Source organism: Leuciscus leuciscus, assembly GCF_965113295.1.
Source record: "Leuciscus leuciscus genome assembly, chromosome: 23".
In the NCBI taxonomy this organism is placed as follows: Eukaryota; Metazoa; Chordata; class Actinopteri; order Cypriniformes; family Leuciscidae; genus Leuciscus; species Leuciscus leuciscus.
Window position 1 is genome coordinate 15,628,375 of NC_138747.1, and position 20,141 is coordinate 15,648,515.

At 37.2% G+C, this 20,141-nt stretch overlaps 1 protein-coding gene across 2 annotated transcripts in view; it reads right to left on the reverse strand.

Moving 5' to 3' along the window:
- ncoa3 (nuclear receptor coactivator 3) overlaps nucleotides 1-19,079 on the reverse strand; it is a 45,472-nt gene extending 26,393 nt beyond the window's left edge. Inside the window, exon 1 of one of the 2 annotated variants that reach the window (XM_082155236.1) lies at nucleotides 18,934-19,079. The gene's annotated coding sequence lies outside the window, so the exon portion shown is untranslated. The other variant, XM_082155237.1, reaches the window with a different exon arrangement.
- Between the last annotated feature and the right edge of the window lie 1,062 nt (nucleotides 19,080-20,141).

Sequence of the window (20,141 nt, forward strand, 5' to 3'; positions counted from 1 at the left end):
AACAAAATATATAACATTGTTCAAGTGGTCTTTGAATATTTTAATCTAAAAATCGTACATGTTGTGCAGCCTATTTAAATTTTTTTTTTTGAATCAACTATTTAAAAAAAAAGATTTGAATGAATGATTAATGAAATACTTCAGTTGTTTAATCAGCGTTTTTGAACGAAACACGAATGAATGATTCAATGATGTAATGATGATGCAATGATACAATCGGTATTTGAAGCATCAAGTTCTATTCTGATCGCTACTGTAGACATCAGTGTTTATATTCAAACTATAAACTTTTATCCCAGTACTTCTGTGATAATTTGAATTATTGTAACAGAAATAATGATACTGAGTGGTTGAAAAGACAATTTGTGAAGCCGTTTCATACGTACATGACAAATGCTCTCTCTGGCTCAGAGGCAGCAAAGCAGATTTGAATGTTACGCTGTGATTTTGTCAAAGGTTTAATAGACAGGCGAATCGTAGTCATTTAGAAATAAGATAGCACGGGTGTTGGAATCAAGATTGTGATCTTTTAATGATTAATCGTGCAGCTCTACATTCCAGTATTTCAACCAATTACACATTTAGTGAGCTCAGTTCAAATTCCATTCATATTATAACTGGACTCAAATCTCTTTGTTTGATCCACTTCAGTTTCACTTGAATTGAAGGTCAATGCTTAATGTAATTTTATTTTGATATTAACTATTAGATCTAATATGATATTGATATTATGTATAATACCACTACTAATATTAATAACAACAACAACAGGTCTTAATAACATGTGGATTGGAATCCACTGCTACTTCAATGTATATGTAATGTATAATCAAGGTATTAATCGATATTTTTCCTTCTAAACATCACATGAGTTGAATGACTTCTCTGTGCTTGTGAGATTTTACTTTGTTATAGAAGTTACCAGTGTGATTACTGAAATGTTATTTTCATGTATTCTCTAATGTCTGTATATTTATTTCAGTAACAGTGCTTGCTCATGTAGCCCGGCTTCCAGAAATGAAATATGGAAAGATGTTTTGTTTGAGAAAGGTCTTCAACATGTGTCAATACATTCATCCGTTTTTCTAGGGTACTCTGACAACTATGGTCACAGGGGTCAGTGAAATCTATAGTTTAAGGGACCATTTCTTTGTTAAAGCCTTAGTTTCCAGTTAGACTGAAGTGTAGTTCTCCTTGAGAGAAAGAATGCATTATCTTGATGTTTTGAGAGAACTCTTCTGTTTATAATTAGAGCCTGGCCAAATCCAACCTTGTGGAAGCTGTGTGTCGGTGAGTGTGTTAGTCTTCTTGGTTACAGGTTAAGGAACCACTGGCATTATTGGAGATTGACTCAGAGGCTGGCGCCCAGAAACCCAAGTCTGCGACCTGGAAGGCCACGACGTGCCTAACTTCAGGGTCAGAGTGTCAGCTGCATAATCGTTGGAGATATGCTTCAGTCTATCTGCATATGTGTGGAAAATGACTATTTATCTATTTCTTAGCCAATGAGAATCATTCAACCTGAAGCAAGGACGTAGCTTAGACCTTGGTGAAGGGTATAACTGCTGTGATCTTTGTAACTGTAAGAGGGGCGGCCTACGAACTCCTGTGTGAGTCTTGAAGCTGACTTCTGCTGATGAAACTGCAAACTATCTTCAATAAATCTTTTCTTCAATTTATTATAATTCTGACTCCGGGTCTTCTTTCAAACATCTGGTCCTTGGGTCCTAAACTGTTACCCCCTAACATAATAATAAGCTGTAATTTGACCCACTTCAAATGAACTTGCACTGGCTGAAATATTAGATTTGATATATTGATGTTACAGTTTGAATAATAAGTATAGAATAAATATAAGTATTATTATTATTATGCAGTCATTTTTTGATCCACTTCAGTTAGTCCTCTTGAATATCATATTAATGTAATATTACATTGATATTAAATAACAGACCTAATTTAATATTAATCGTTAAACCCTTCAGCCTATAATTTCAAATGGCTTAAACCAGCAAATTGAATGATTGCTGTTTACTTCTTTTTAAGGTTCAGGCAAGTACTATACATGTGACAGCACATATATCTGCCCAGTCATGTTTTCGTTGAGACTAGGGCGCATGCAGTCACAATGGGAACACACATCATAGATACTTACAGTATGTATAATGTGGGTATGAATGCAATGTTTCTTTAAAAGCAGATGAATGGAGCATGTAAAGAAACAGAAGAGATGTAGGAATGGATGAAGAATGACTCTCAAGTAGGAGCCATTGATACTCAGAATAGCCACCACATTCTGGCAGAGCCTGAAATAAAGCATGAAATCTGAGCTCAGTGAAACACTCACTAAAAAACAAACACATACACAACAAAACCTCCGCAGACAATAAGGCACGCACACACACTCTGCCTTTTCAAAACGAGGATGTGGAAATGAACTGTGGCAAAATCTATTCAGACACGGTGCAAGAGGAGGACGAGGTGGCACAAGTTACTGGTCGCCGCTCTCTTTCTCTGCGATAGACCCTGCGTGACCATGACCATCTCAGGACGGCTCCATTCTGCAGCAGAGAGGAGCGAGACAGCAAGTGCAAGGGATGAGCTGAGGTAGAACAAAAAGGAAAGGAGGGAGGGAGGAAAAAAACGAGAAAGAAAACAGAACAAGAACAAGGGACAGAGACTGGTTATGATTGGAGGAGGAGGAGGGTGAGAAAAAGCAAGAGAGAGAACAATAGCGAACAGCCCAGACACGCAGACATGTGCCAAGCATGTGTGTACATGTGCAGACATCCAAAAGCTTTTCGCAGTAACACTCGCTGCTTTATCTGAGCTCAAGCGTACTGACACACGATTCACTGCCAAACCTGGACGAACTCGCAGTCCGGCACAAAAAGAAATCTGGGGTCTGATGTCTTAAAGAAAAATGATCACAATCAAAGCACGGTCATTCTAGAAGGACAATACTGTTTTTGTGTTTCGTGAGCACATCACTTTCTAAGTTTCCTTCCACTAAACCATTAAAAAAAAAAGTCTAACAAAGAGGGAGTGGCCATACCTGTGCATTAAGGTGAACAATTTAATTTCATACTGCAATTATTTTGTTCAGTATCGTGATGCCATGGAATGCAAAATAAACATTTAAAATGTTACATCACAACAGCTTGGATAAAATGGGTGTAACATCCCATGATCAACAGGTTGTGCACAAACTAATTCATTCATTCTTTTCATGGTCCAATCAATTTCTGATGAATAAAAATACGAAATCAAGCTTTATTCTACTTTTTTCCCCCTTTTGAAAATCCAGGGTTAGGGTTACATTATAGAAATAAAATGGATTGTGAGTGCATTTTCTTTTTGAATTCACATTCTACCTGGACTTTAACGCAGATTCAGATCAATAATAATTTTTTTATAATTATTATTGATGCGATAATTTTTATTTATATTATCATTATTATTACATTTATATATTATTATATTATATTATATTATATTATATTATATTATATTATATTATATTATATTATATTATATTATATTATATTATATTATATTATATATACACTACCCTTCAAACATATGGGGTCCGTATGATTTTTTTTTATATACAGAAATTAACATTTTTATTCAGTGAGGATGCATTAAATTGATCAAAAATGATAGTAAAGACATTTATAATGTTACAAAAGATAAATGCTGTTCTTTTGAACTCTATTCATCAAAGAGTCCTGAAATAATATTGTTATCACGGTTTCTACAAAAATATTAAGCAGCACAACATTTTCAACATTGATAATAATAAATGTTTCTTGAGCACCAAATCAGCATATTACAATGATTTCTGAAGGATCATGTGACACTGAAGACTGGAGTAATGATGCTGAAAATTTTGCCATCACAGGAATAAATAAAAAAACATTTGAAAATATATCCAAATAGAAAACATTTGAAAATTTTAATAATATTTCATAATATTACTGTTTTATGGTATTTTTTTACTAAATAATATATACTTTATTAATATAAATGTACACTACATTTATTATAGAATAGTAAGCTTCTCTAAAACCAATAAATGCAGCAAATATGAACACCATATTACAAGCCACGTGTGCTTGAAGAATAAGCAGTAGATTAGAGGCAGATCAGAGTGCTCTCCTTCACTGTGTGTGAAGCACACTATGCATTTATATTTATTGAATTAAATCACAGCCTTTTGAGGTTTAATAATACCATATCGCACCAGGCCATATCGCGATGTCGATTTTAATCCGATTAATTGCGCAGCCCTAATGTGTATGTGGTGTTGCTTATGGGTGCGCCACAGGCCCATTTTGTAATTCATAACAATAAATCTGTTAATCCAACTGTGTTACTGTAACAGACCACCAGATAATAAGTAATTCCTGCTGTGCAATACTAACACATTACGCGTCTTTAAGTATTAGATTAAGGAGGAGACAGAGAAAGCATTTGAACGTTCGCCTTCCCTCTCCTTCAAGAAACTGGCACATGCTCCCGGTACCAACCATGTGGAGCAAAAACTGCAGAGTTCGGGAAAATTGCAGGAAAGCGCTGCAGAATCACCTCTGCAGGAGAGGGGGGGGGGGGGACAAGCAAGCATAGAGGTACAACAAATTTATTTAAACACCATACTATGCAAATTCATTCATCAATCTATGACAGAGGGGCTTTCAGCAGCCTGACGGGGAGAAAGAAGCATGGAGGGTTGGGCTGCACAATATATCGAATTTATTGAAATATCGCAAATGTATATATTGCGAAATGCATATCGCAACAGCTTGCAATAACTGGGGTCATGAACAAACGACAAAAAAAAAAAAAAAATCACTCACTGCTCTTGGCTGAATAACTTTTGTAGCTTTAATAAGAATCAGTATATATTTAATTCATACAGAGAAAACTAAGCAGTGTTTTATTTTTTTACATTTGATTATTCAGTTTCTAATGTAGGGCTTCCTGAAACCCTAAACCCCGTGGTTTACACTGATGTTAAAATAACACTTCTTATGCTACAGTAAAACACTGCTTAAATATATGTTAAAGTTTATTTTACACACTTTAAGCATTATCGTATATCGCATATCGAATAGTTATGGCATATCGCATTTTTACTTCACAATCGTGCAGCTCTAATGGAGGGTAAGAAAAAGACAGCAAAAGTGAGGGAGAAAAGTAGAAAATAAAGAGGAACGGGGGGTAGAAGGGTAACATGTGCCTGGTCATCTAGTGCAGTCCACTCTTTCAAGCACATAAAAACACAGAGCTCTGAGAGCAAATGGAAAAAGCAGAGGGTGGGCCTCATTTTCCTCATAAAAAAGCCCATTTAAAGAGCACAGCTCCACTCTGAAAAACATCCATGGATTTTTGAACCCATGAAGGAAGGGAGAAAAGAGAAAGAAAGAGAGAGAAACTTGTGCAGCCTAAAACCCAAATGCATTTCTCGGTTTTTTCCATCTGTGTTTTTTTATTTTTTTCTTGAACTCATGTTGACTGCTCTCCGCGCTTGAACAACTTATTCATTCCAGACTGTGACTGTGTCGATTCCTTTTTCCAGCCTCCGCTCTTTCTCCCTCCCTCTCCCTCTCTCTCCGAGTAAACAGAGGAAGAGCGTAGGCTCCATTCCAAACTAGTCCTGGGCGTTCCTGCGCAGCTCCGGCAGGGTCAAAAGTTTACAGTGGTTTTAATTTCACCTTTCCTCAGCCAATAGCAGCACAGCAGCTGAACTCTGACCTCTACAAAAGGATTCTACTGGCAGGAGGATCGCTGCTCTCTTTCGCTTTCCAGTCTCCCCCCTGCACTCTTTCTTTTACTCCGTTTCTTTCTCACCGCTCGGATTTGTTTTGAAATCGGTAGAACGTGGGATTTCAAACAATGTTAAAAGCAGGACGACTCAGAAGAGCTAACGCAAAGGTTTTAGTGCTGATGCTGAAGATAAAGTAATGCTGTAAATATGAATTTGCTGCTGCTAAGGTGAAAACTACCTCCTTGTGCCATTTACGTATAAACATATTACAAATGTTTCAGGAGGAAACTACTAAAAATGAATCAAGATCTATCCAGATGTTGACAATAATCATTTCAAAATCATAATTCATCTTTTTTTATATTATTTCTACCTACTGATATTTATTAAAAGTCTTTTCTAGAACAGTCCAATGATGGATTTTTAATGGATAGCTTGTTTAAAGCAATTAATCAAACAAAAGTAACAATATAACTGTACACTCTAAAAATTATCATAATTTTTACAGTAAAAAACAAAAAAAGGCTACGGTAAAAACCTGTTTTGGTTAACAGTAAGTTTCCTTACTATATGCGGCGAATAACTGTAATAGATCTAACTTTACATTTAATGTAATTTTACAGTAAAATACTGTTCAAAGTGAAAAAGAACAAGTCGTATAATTTGCAGTGAAAAAATGTAAATTGACATTCCCAGAATTCCATGAGTGACACTTCACATTTGATGTTCTTTCATTGAAATACCTTTCTTCTTCGTTTTTTTTTCTTATCAGTTATGTACATTAGGGTTTTATGTTACATCTAATGTTGTCAAATTAATGTTTATTGCATTACTTTAGTGTCATGTGTGTTACCTTGAATGACACTGTGCACCTTCTATATATTAGTATTTAGCTTCTCAGCTTCCTTCATCATGTGACATTCTCATCACCACCTGTTTTTGGTGTACTTCAATAGACTGGTATATTACCATTATATCAGTTAATGAGATGAGTTTTTTTTACTGTAAATCTAAATTAAATCTGCAAAACCTAAAATGTTTCTACCGTTGTTGTTTTTTTACAGTACATTTCTGGCAACCACAGCTTTCACCGAATAATTTTTTTACAGTGTAAAAAATAAAAAGACTTTATAACCTTTAAAAGGGCTGAGAAGATTTTTTTAAATTGATGTCGATGGCAAAACTATCAAAACTCGAAACCAAACTTAAACAGTAATTTGGTTAAATTAATCCGTAACTTATTTGTCTTATAAAAACATTAAATTGCTGAAATGGTTTAAATAATTAAATGATCTTTTTTGAGTAGATTTTTGATGTAATTTGATTCATTTTGGGGTGTTTTCATGCCTTTCATTTTGTACATTAAACAACTTTGGTACTTCAATATAAAATGAAGGTCGTGAAACAAAACTGGACTGGCTCGAGACAGACCATGCCTGTGACTTTCTCTCACTTAAACAGCTGGTTCTCCTGGAGAATAAACTGAATACTTTTTTCTCCTCCATCATCTTCATTCACAAATCAAATTATGCAGTTTTCATAGTAAAGGGAGCTAAGTGCCCTATGCTGACCTCAGCCTGTGACCCCTTCTGTTCTCCAGGTTCCCTTTCCTCTCCCTCACCACATGCTGCCCCAACACGGGCTAAACGCCAGCTCGATGTAGGCTAACACTATTAAAAGCGTGTTTAAATGACTTATGAGCACTGAGACAACAGAGAGGTCGAACGGGCTGAGCACCCAGGGAGCACGAGAGAAAGGCCGAAGGCTGGGGAACGCTCCAAAGTGCCTCCAATATTGAAGATAAAAATCAACTAATCGAGTTTGAACTGCCAATACGTTCGATGAAGCCCGGTTGGGTTCAAAAGGCTTCTCTGCATATTTCAAGGTTACACTCTTAGTCACTTTGGCAGAAAACCGTTGACTGACTGGCAAGTCACAGTTATTTCATGAAAACGAATTGAGCTTCACACAAAGGAAGGTCTGAAACCAGTCAAATGGCAAAAGCTACACAAAACGTTTGATAGGGGACATAATTTCCTTTAATTTACAATGTCAAAAGAGATGGAAATCAGTAAATAAACAGTTGTTCTCAAAAAGACGGGTACTTGACAGAAAACTTACCTCAAAATGCATGTGAAATTGGTGCAGGCGTCTTTTCCACAGTCATCAATGTCAACTAGGTGAAATTCTCTATCATATCAGTGCAAAACCACAGTTATGCAGTGACCTTCCTAACCTGAATTTCATCAAAACAAAACTAAATCTATAAATAAACCTGGAAACTTCCTGTAACAGCATATTCTACATATATAGACTTGCTAAAGCAAAGCGTCAGCTAGCTCTCAACGCTCTAAAGAGCAGAATGAACAGGGTTAAAGGCCAGTTGCTTTTGTTAGCTTGTTCTTTTCTTAAAGATAACCCCTGACCTGTTCTGGGGTCAGCAGTGCTCTGTCCTCACTGCTGATGGTGTCTGACTGGGTGCTGAGTGAGAGATCGGTCACTACGCACTGAACCTGAACACTGTTTGGTCAGATGCTGATTGGAGACAAGCACAGGTGATGAGTCAAACTGTCAGAAAGCATTGTGACACTTTCCTTAGGCAAAAAAAGGCACATCAGCCTTTAACGTGTTCCGATTTCTAAGCATGTGACAGAACATCAATCACTGTGGTTCAATTCAATCCATAGGGAAGGTATTGGTACATTTCAATCGATCAGAGGTGATTCTTGCATCAAAATCCCGTTCAATGGATGGTTCACTTAATGAAAATTCTATCATTTACTCACCCTCATGTCATTACAAACCTTTATGACTGACTCACTAAAGAAAATTATTTGTTGTGTCCATGTTACGTTGGACAATGTCAATGTTGTTTGGACACCAAAGGTCTTCAGTAAATCTTTTTTGTGTTCTGCAGATGATGTTCATTTTTGGGAGAATCGTCCCTTTAAGTTATATTATTTTAAGTTTATTAGCATATTAGTCTCTAACACCAGAAACACTAGAGTATGAAAACCATGAATCTTTTCCAATGCATCGAAATGTCGATGAGAGGAGTCTTTTTTTAACTTCGAATCAAATGTAACGTTGTGATTAATCTCAGAGCACTGTTATTTTAGCATTATTAATACACTATTATAGTATTTATTCATATTTAGAATTTTTATAGTTTCAGTTTTCATTTTAGCCATTTTATTAGTTTATATAATATAAACATAGCCTAAAAATCTAGACGCACCCTAGCGCCAGCAAAATGTATTTTGCTTCCAGGGCAGTCTTGCAACTCTCCATTGACTTTCGAGCTGCAAAAACCTAAATTGGGTCAGGCCAATCACGTCGTGTATAGAGTTGGCGGGGCAGGCTTAACATATGATGACAGAGTTGCGACGGTTACCTGCCACTTGAAAACAAAAAATGACGGCGCTGCTGGAGAACAGTCTGTCGAATCGGCTTTGTCCGCGACTCTGGAGGACTTGGACTTAAGTTTTTCTTTGAGAAAAGAGCAAAGAATGGCACTTAAGTCATTCTTAAAAAAAGGAAGATGTGTTCGTAGTTTTGCCGGCCAGATATGGCTAAAGTTGAATCTATCAACTAGCTCAGCTGTTGGGAAAACGCTCTGGTTGGATGAAGCGCTGTCCTATTGCGTGCAGAGGGATTTGAAAGACAGCCGTTTATCCCGCCCCTCGGATTGAGCCGTGTCAATGGTGAGTTGCCAGACCCAACATCTTGATGTAGGTCTGGCTTGCCAGGCTAATATAAACATATATATATATATATATATATATATATATATAATATTTATTTATTTATTTATGGCTGTCGATTTAGCACGTTAATTATTTGTGGAAAAATAACGCAAATAAAGTGATTTAACGCACCTGCACTGCCCCACTCCACCCCAGACCTACGTTCTTCATCTTACATTTCATACAGTTGATTTGTGACGGACATGAAGCAGTTAGAAGGCCCCTGTATGATAAATAAAAAGCATAAATGCCCCTGTATGATTTTTTTCCCCCCCTCATATTCATATCATATAATATAGTTAAAAGATTAGTTCACCCAAAAATTACAATTCTGCCTGAGAATGAATTACTCACCCTCATGTCGTTCCAAACCCGTAAGACTTTCGTTCATCTTTGGAACACAAATGAAGATCTTTTTGATGAAATCTGAGAGCTTTCTGGCCCTCAATTGACAGCTACGCAACTACCACTTTGACACATCAGAAGTACAACTTTTCAACAACTCAAGTTCAGAGTTAAGAGATCGTAAAACTAATCTATGAATTGAGTGGTTTAGTCCAGTTTTCTGAAGAGACACGATCACTTTATATGATGAACAGATTGAATTTAGGCTTTTATTCACATATAAACATTGATCAGCGAATATAAACAGAAGCTCACCTGAATCTGCTTGACACACGAGAACAAACCTCTTGCTGAAGCTCAAATGTGCTGTGTAACAAGAATGAACCTCATTGGTTCTTGCATGTCAAGAGAACATGCTTGAGCTTCTATTTACCACAACTAATGAGCGAGTTGATTAATGTTTATATGTGAATAAAAGTATAAATTCAATATGTTCATCATAAAAAGCGATCGAGTCTCTTCATAAATAAATTTGACTAAATCGCTCAATTCAGATGGATCATCATATATGATATATATATAGCTTAATTTATTCTATTTCAGTTTTAGTCGATGTAGTAAATTAGGGTTATTTACGGTTTACATTTGTTGTTAACAACAATGTTAATTGTTATTAATTGATTGACTGATAAAAGCTAGAAAAACAACTAAGGGACTAAGCATAGCATGTGCGACTGTAAGCGCTGTTAGAAACCTAACATTGCTGAATGTGTCATAGCATGTGCATAGCATGTCACATGTGCGCTAATTGCTAGGCTGTTACTGCTAGGCTCCGAAACAAACATCTTACAAAAGTCAATGGTGGCACCTCCCTTCATATCAAATGTTGTACAAGCAGTCGCAACAAGCTCCTTTGGGACACTTCCTGTAAAATGTTTACCATTTGTCATCAACTTCAGTGTCTGTACTCCATGCTAAAGACAAAAAGATTGGATTAGTCCACCCACTGAAATAAATGACAAATGTCAAGATGTGAAATTAATGTCATAAATCATCCAAACAGTGTCAACCTGTGCTTTTGGCATCAGGGTTTTGTTTCGTAATTTGCAACCACAAAGAGTGAAAGGTAAAGCAGCTCACGTCAATATGTTATGATATACAGGACCATGGCAGTCTATGTATACATAACTCAAGTTTAATTAAAATTTAGTAATGACAAAAGGCCAATGCAATTGCAAGCTGTTCTATTAATAGTGTATTGGATAGATGGACCTCCTAAAGGGAAGAGGACGCCCATCATCTTTTCCACAGCGAGGAGAGCAGTCCCCGCCCACGACTGGCCTCGTCACCTTGACAACAGGCCATAACACGAGTGAAGCCATGGTGACAGGCAGACAGACAGCAGAGAGACCAGGATGTAATCTGCTTTACCACACGGTCTTGGACTCTATCCAGTAGGATGAAATGCATTTCCAACTGAAAGCCATAAGACCCTCCTACATCCCGTGTCATAAACATCTAAACCCAGAACCCTAATACGGACTGACATTGATACCGATTCTGAAATCGCCAATATATTCAATGCAAATATGCATTTCAGCCATATTGGTCAACCGTAGAGCGCAAGACTGTGGTGTCCGTTCCGTCTGTCATGCTCTTTGATGAGTGGCACGTGTGTCTCAGGTGTGTGACCGGTCCCGACAGCACAGGACGGCTGCGGCAGTGGCTAATTAAAACATAAATGATGTGATTAAAGGGACAGACCGTTGCTTTCCCCACCTGGTGCCATCTTTTTTTGTCGAGGCAGACGCATGAGGTGCATCTGCTCTGCTGCAAAGACACAGCATACCTGTTTTTATCACAAGCTTGTACTCTACCTTTGATTTAATCACTGCAATGCTAAAATCCTATTCGCCGTTGTCCCTTCAACATCATCAGATTATCGGCCTGAGACAGAGAGATTATGACGCTCCTCAGGAACAAAGAAAGATGAAGCCTATGGAAATACAGTGAGCAAAAGAGGGGTGCATCAAACTTGGATGCAAATAAGCCTTGCGGTGTGAAGGTAGACATAAAAAAATAGTCTACTCTCCAATGGTGTTGCAGTGAGGTGCTTCCATAACATGGCTCATTCAGTCATGTTTATAATGTATAAAATAGTATAATTGTATTATTATTTATAACCTACAACAAATTAATTATGGAGCTAACCGTTTGTTTGACTAAATTATCAGAAAATATTAGGGCTGCCCCCGCCTAAAGATTTTTCTTGCATTCATTTAAACCATTAGTCGACTAATCGCATGTTTATATTAATTTAATTACTTAAATATATAAGGGGGGGGGGGGGGGGGGGTCATAATATATAGCCTATTCCGCATTCTAGAGCATGGATAAAGCTTGCAGCAAAGCACCGGCAAAAGTAATGATTATGAATGTGCTGGAAAAAATAGCATTGTTTATTAATAAACTAGTGTTTCCTGAGTCCGTGTTGGCTGCAAAGATGAAGCTGACTGACGATACGGACTCTCGCCTTTAGAGAGAAATGCACCTTTTATACAGACAGATTACATAATCAGAAAGTATTTGTTTTTTGATAAGAATTGGTTCTTTGAAAGTAGACATTTCTAGCTTTCTATAGATATATAGAAGGCAAGTAGCCTTCATTTTTGCGACGCGGTCCAGAGACAGAGACGTCGGAAAGCACATCCTGTTTGTTTTCTTTATATTACAAAAGCACAAAGTTGTATTTTATTTTAAGGTGACGTAGTTACATGTTACTATATGTACTTCTTTGTTGAGCACGAGAATAAATTTCTTCTTTTTTTTAATTTTATTATTGACCCCAAACTTTGAACGGTAGTTTATACTGGTATTGTTCATCCATCCCATCCATATGGATACAAACAGAGGGGTGCAAGAGGTGAGGAGTTACTAAACACAGGAAAAGGTAAGCATAAAATTGTAAAGGGGCATGTAAGCAGAAAGAAGAGGAAAGGCACAGTTCATGTTTAAAGATCACTTTCATATGTCAGTAGCAATATTCAAAGGCTGAACACTTTAATTAGGCTACTTGTGTATGAAACTGTATGTCCACATAACCCACAGTTGCACTGAAACAAAACTCTCACCTGGAGTAATGTAGAGTTACAGGAACAGGTCAGCTCACCCAGATAAAAGTTCTTGGTTTAAACATTTTCTCATGAAGTATAAAATAAGACATTTTGAATAGTGAGAGACTGATAAATCGGTCTATATTTAGCTATTTTAAAGAAATAATTTACCCCAAAAGTTTAAATAAATATTTAATTTTCTGACTCCGTAGAACACAAAAGAAAGTCAGACAACATTGACCCCACTGACTTTCATTGTATTGACAAACATAATTTTTGTTTGTTTATTTATTATTTATTAATTTTCCACAGAAGAAAGTCATTATCGACTCATTTAAAGGAATCTCTAAGCTGGAACATTATGATTGGTCAAGTGACAACGAATGGAGCTTGGCATCACTGACATCAAACCTGGAAACTTGAAAATAATTCATACAGGTTTGGAACAACATGAGGGCTAGTAAACAATGACAGCATATTAATTGTGCGTTGACCTAATCCTTTGATTGTAGAGTAAATATTCAACATTAATTCAGTTCGGCTGTAGTTTGTACTTCAGCAATACAATGGAGTTTTGTAAGTGTGGAATTCTGACTAACTCTCCACAAACCTTTCGTCAAATTGGGGGCTGGGGATGCTGGCAAAATGAAAACAAGGTGGCCGCTAAGCAGTTGAGAAGTTCATCCAAAGTTGACTTTCTCTCTTTCCATCGACCCCCCCCCCCCCCCCCTTCCTCTAGGCTCAACTGCCGAAGAACGCATCTGGTAACATTTACCTCGTGACTTAAAACTTTTCTCTACTATTATACAACAGGGCCCTAAACACAACACAAACACACACCAAGTCTTGCTAACTTTTTACAATGGTAACAAGACCAGACCAGGGCTTTACCCTCCCGTGGGCTCATTCAGGTGAGCCCGTTTTACGAGCATTCTTCAGCAAAGGGTGAGAAAGCCAAAAAACGAGAGAGAGAGAGAGAAAAAAGAACAGGAGTGTGCACTTTTCACTCTTTAAACCTCGTTAGCCGTTTCCCCTCTTTTCTATCTGCTTTTGACGGCAAAAACAGGAAAACAATGACGGATCGTGGAGAAATCCGAAACTGGGCTGGAAAATTCAACAAATTAAGTACGACAGCAATGAGTAAATGAAAAACCGAACACTGTATTCTCCTCCTCAAGCCCTTTCACCCTCTCAAGAGAAAGTATTCATGCACAGAACGCGTTTGCATACATTTCCAAGTTTCACTTTCAGACACCCACAGTACTGCAGAGAGCTTCCTTCCGCGTATGTGTGCATATCGAGCACACGCCGTCGCCAGGCACATCCAGCTCGACGTCACCGCCCGAACGACCTTGAGCCAGTCGTGCAGGAGTGTCGTCATGGCAACACAGCTTTACACAAGCAGCCACAGCTGGATGCAACTTACAAATTCCTCTTAAATTCGACTTGTGCTATAGGACACTGAAGGGAGCTGTAAAATGTATCCGGAGCGCACGACGACACTCGCTTGCAGATGCCATGCAGAGACTCTTAATTATGACTCATAAGTTTCCAAATGATTCGCACAGAAATTTTGACATACGACAAACAAACCTTCACAGTTGAGCTCTTGATCCGCGTCTAAAGAGTGAAGGGAGAAAGTTCACAACATGTTGTTTATTAACTGAGTAAACAAAGACAGAAAGGAATCAAACGCATTACTGTCTCTGGACTGCATTGAGAAGGACTAACTTTACTTTTATGCTCGTTTCTCTAGTTAGCAAACCGGAAACTTTACAGCGGTCTACAAATTAGCATCGTAAATCCAGATCCAGGAGAGTTACGTATGAAAATGTTTTCGTGGAGGATCGTTGAGGTGCAGTAAATCATTAATATCCTGAAGGTTCCAAGCGGTTCATCACGAGATGCGAGTCAACCTCGCCACACATATTAAAAGTTTACAGGGCTAAAATAACCCGCCTGCACCAACACCTTTAACTACTCAGAGCAAAAAGCCATCGCAAGTAACAGGTATCACATTTCAATTAGTGCAACAATCAAGCTTTTGTTTCAACCCACTGCCACCAACACAAGCGCCTTGGAGCAACACTATACACCCCCCACACACCATTAATCTTACATTTGAAACAAACACACAGATACTTGATATTAACTGGACCATTTTCCCTGCTCTGAAAATAACCGTCACCCACAACCACAGTGTTTTCCTTCTTTCACTCTCACATCGCGCTCAGAGAACGGCAGCATTTCAGCTTCTTCACGTATCGAGGACTGAAAAATGCTAAATGAGCTAAGGCCGATCAGATAAGTGTCAGAAAGGTGACGGGAAGCACATTAGTCATTCTGCCGTTTCGCTAGTCACAACCTCCTGTGATCCAGGAGGAAAGCCACAAAACATCTGTGCAAAAACGAACATCTATTATAGATTAGACATTATGGAATAGTTCAACAAAGAATGAAAATAACATCCATATTTAATTCCTGTCTTCATTTGAACACAAAAGCTGAATTTTGCATGAATATTCTAGTCGCTCTTTTCCAAACAATGGAAGTGAATGGGGACTAGGGCTGTCAAGCTCCAAAATTACCCCCCAATAAATAGATATATTAGGGATATCGGCTGATATACGGTCATTTTTAATGTTTGCATTCTCGGCCCGAAAAGAAAATTTGGCCGATATATTAAAGCCGACAAATAATGGAATATTTGCTACAGCTGAGACGCTTCAGATGCGCACTGTTCGGCATGAAAGTTTTGAGTTGCTTGAAATTTGATAGGAATCACTTCAAAAAGGAAAACACAGTTAAGTGCAAGATGAAATTATAATGAGAACATTATAATTGTGTGCTTGAGACATGGATTTTAATGGTGGTGAGACTTGTGTTTTTGGCTCAATCAGGCTCTCAAAAATTGCATAAAAATTTGGATTTTTATTTATCGGTCAATGTATCGGTTTTATGATAAAATGTTCATACCGGTGCATCCCTACACATACAAACGTATATATGTATATCTATATATACATACATATACATGGCTCATAAGACTTTTGCGCATTTATGCGCAAGTCTTTCAAAGTCACATGATAGCTTTGCGACTAAAGTCATTCTTCTCTGAAACGCGTGACTGAATTAGGCTATTTGTCTGAGTCGGATCATTTGACTGAATCGACTGCTATGAGTTCAAATAACTGACCAGCGTTGTTACAGTTTAATAAAACTATTAAAATCGTTTCCTTTAATTGAAATAAAGTTAACTATTTGATAAAAAATTTAATGAAATTTAGACATTTTAAATAACTAACTGAAATAAAATAAGCTGAAGACGTAATAAATTTACTAAAACTAAAATTTAAAAGCTAAATATAAATATAAAAAAAATTATACAAATAAAAAAAGGACATAACATTACTGAAAATCTAAAAGCTAAAAATAAAAGCCAATTTACAAAAATCTAAATAAATACTATAATAGCATATAAATAATAATAAAATAACATTGACTCAATGGTTCAAGTTTATGGCCACTGGGTGGCAAACATATCAGTGAATAACAACTTAAATTTTGGTCTGTTCATAACACAATGCTTCAGACATGAAATAAAGTGCACAAGTCATATGGTCAACTTTTATGATACTTTTATGGTGCTTTTGCCTCAAGTTGTTCTGATTCAGTCTCATTACATTGAAAAGATATACAGGTACATCCCTAAAAATTATAATCAATAATTCTTTTTTGGGGGGGGGGGGGGGGGGGGGTTAACTCTTCCTTGAGCCACAACAGTGAAATCAAAATAAGAAAAAGATGCTCAAATCAAAACTCAGATGGTCCTTCAAAAATCATGGGAAAACTTTTGCACAAGCATTTTTTTCTTCCCCTGAGAGAGTCCGAGTTAATGAGTTATAGAGCCAGAGCTAACAAATGGACGAGGACAGAGAATCTATGCATCCTTTAATTCTTAACCCCATCTGCAGTCAAAGCGTTCAACACAAGATTGATTCATAGTTAATGCAGCCTGACGCTCGGCGTGTGAGAGAGAGGGAGCTGCGGAGAAAGGAACAGATAAAGGGGGAAGGAGGGGGGCGGCCTGCGACTAGTGTGAGGAAGAGTTCAGAGGGTCTTTTCCCACACGCAGTCAGGGCATCCGTGGGTCCCGTAGCGTGTGAGCACCAACATACACCGCTGAGCATAACACACGTTCTGTTCTCATGAATCCACGGAAATGTTTCAAAAATACACACTCATGTTAAACTATTTTTAAGCTGTGAATAAGTGCACTAGTACAGGCTAAAAAGGCTGCAGACCCAGCTTTGAAATTTAATAACATTAATTATCAGGAAGATTTTCTATTACACTGTAGAGGCAATAAAAGCAAATCAGTTATGGTTCTACAAATATATTACTAAACAGTGCAAGCATGATATCTACCTGTGCCTTCAGTGTGCAAATAATAACCAAAAGTATATTTCAAAGCGTGTCAACATGAGTGCATGTGGATTTCAAGGAAACGTTGGTCCTACAACTGTGGTTCTGTGATGTTTCTATAAATGGGCAGTGAATATTTTTGAAACGTGGGATGTGGTCAAAGTCTCCTAGCTCACAAACTGCAGCATTTGGATCACTACAAAATGTGAATCGCTTTGAATTCAGAAGAACATCAAACTTTCCAGTAGCGCTGCAGTGCACTGAATACCTCAGGCTAAATCATTGCAATTAACATTGCAAGTGCAAAGAATGGGAGTGTTAAAAATAGTGTCTGATGACTCTGATAAGAATCGTTCATGTTCCTACGTTCACAATGTACACGTTCCAAAACGCGTCTGCCATGTCCAACAATACTGTCTGGGTGGAGATCACTGGAGTTTGTGACACAGCCATAATTCAAGCATCTAGTACAGTAGGTACGTACAACCTACACCACACTTTGTCACCATAAATACGCAATACAACAACAAAAAATACAAAATCTAAAAGATAAGAGTTATCCTGCTGACTTGTGCATCACTAAAGTGGTCAACTGATTTTAATTGTATTAACCCTTGAACTGTTTTGTCAGCTGATTAACGCAGCACAGTTTGGTAGGTAGGAAAATAAAAGCATAAAAACACTGTAAATAATCCCTAGCTTTGATTTGTTCATTGCTGACCTATGATAATTTAATCTCCACCCTCAGTGTCATTAACCAGGAAACCATCTTGTTGTTTGGGTTATTTGAACTTCATATTGAACTGAGAGCAAAAGCAACAAAACATCCTCATAACATAACATCACACCACACAATACATCTGAACCTCGTTTGAGGTCAACAAGTTTTTCGTGAAAAATCAGAAAGAAAAAAGTTGGAAGAATTTATAAAAATGTGTATTTGTGATAGTGACAGATAAAGGGTTAAGAATATGTTATGCTTAAGCAAACTCACTTCAGCTCATGTTAAGTAAACTATCAGGTGATCCACAAACTGGTAAACAAACTTGCTGCTGATCAAAGATTTAAAACAAGGGAAAAAAATCTATTGATTGTGGAAATAACCTTACAATTATATAAACCAACAACGGTAATAGTACAGTAAATAAATAAAAAACTTAATTATTTTGAGTAGTAGTTCATCTCAAAAGATTCAGACTAGATTCAAACCTCTTCAAAATGTTCACCAACTTAGGAAAACAGTGTTAAAATGCGTCGATTAATGACAAAATGTTATTATGGTCGCAGAAGAATACAAAAATCCACAGACGGATCTTGTTATGAAAAGTAAACAAACATGCTGGAGATTGTTGTATCTGGCAACACTGTTACTACGATTATTGTCTCAAAGGCAGAATAACTAGGTGGCAAGATCCTCACCGTGGACAAGAATGTACTTCTGAATAACCGGCATCACGTAACATTGTTTCACGAACACAACAATTGGTTAAATGTCTCCATTTACGATCGCGATGAAGTGTTTCGGTTCACTTACCGGTGTAAATGTATCCCGTGAAACACTCCAGTTTCTTTAAGCCACTTCTACGCATCCGCCATCTTCAGCATTAGCTATGTTTGTTTAAATGGGAAACACTCCCAAAGCTTAAAGAAGCCTGCCTGAACCATGCGCGCGGGGAGTTCTGGGTAATGTCGTTCTGCCATCCGGGCGCTCAGCGCATTCCACCCAGAGCTAAAGAGGAAAGAAACTACAAGTACATGAACCCCCGCAGATCGAAAACTAGACATCCAGTAGGCGATGGGCAGTAGTAGCAATATCGTAGAAAAAAAATATAGTGCATTTATTTTTAGCTCATCCAAGTACCACATAGAGATAACAGTCACGTATCCCTAATGAGTAGGCTGACGTACGCCTTTATTTACATATTTGAGTGTGATTAATTCGCTGTCTTCGCGAGAGATCGAATTATTTGTTCGCATCACATCTTTTTATTCATTGTCTGTCGAATCAAATCACTTTATTGTCACTACTACATGTACATAAATCTCGTGTTGTCCACCAACATTGCAACAGTGACAGTAAAAGACAATGTAGCTACAAGAATACACAATATTGGCCTACTCATTTCACAGTTTATAGTATACCTACACATAGGCCTACACACGATGTATAAATTACGCAATACAGACGATCTACAAGCAATTGAACAGTTACTTGAAGTTTCAAATAAGTTGCAGAATGTATCTCAATATGCATGATACGAAGTAGTTAAATTTGCCAGCAAACGTGGAAAAAAACTACCCTAGATGATATTTAAAGTAGGCCTAGCTAAGATTTTGCCCTCATATTTAAATTTTTTTTTTTTGTGGCAAATTGTATTTTGTATTACAAGCATGAAGTATTTAATATTCTAGACATGATATTATACATAGATTTTTTGATGCACTGACATAAGCCATTTTTCCCAATTGATGATGCTTGATCCAGGTGGCATAGCCGTATGTTTTTATATGTTTAAAAAGAAATGTGTTCTTGTAAAGGTATGCCACTGAAAATCTGTTTAAGTGTGCAAACATTGCCAAATAATACAAAAAAAGTTAATTTCTGATGGTTTTGCATGTTTTTGCATAGAAAATGCTACAAAACTGTATATAAATGACAATGCCAACATTGATAGCTTTACTGTAAACTATAGGCATAATAATCTCACACTCTGTGTATATATAGGCTATATACATATATAT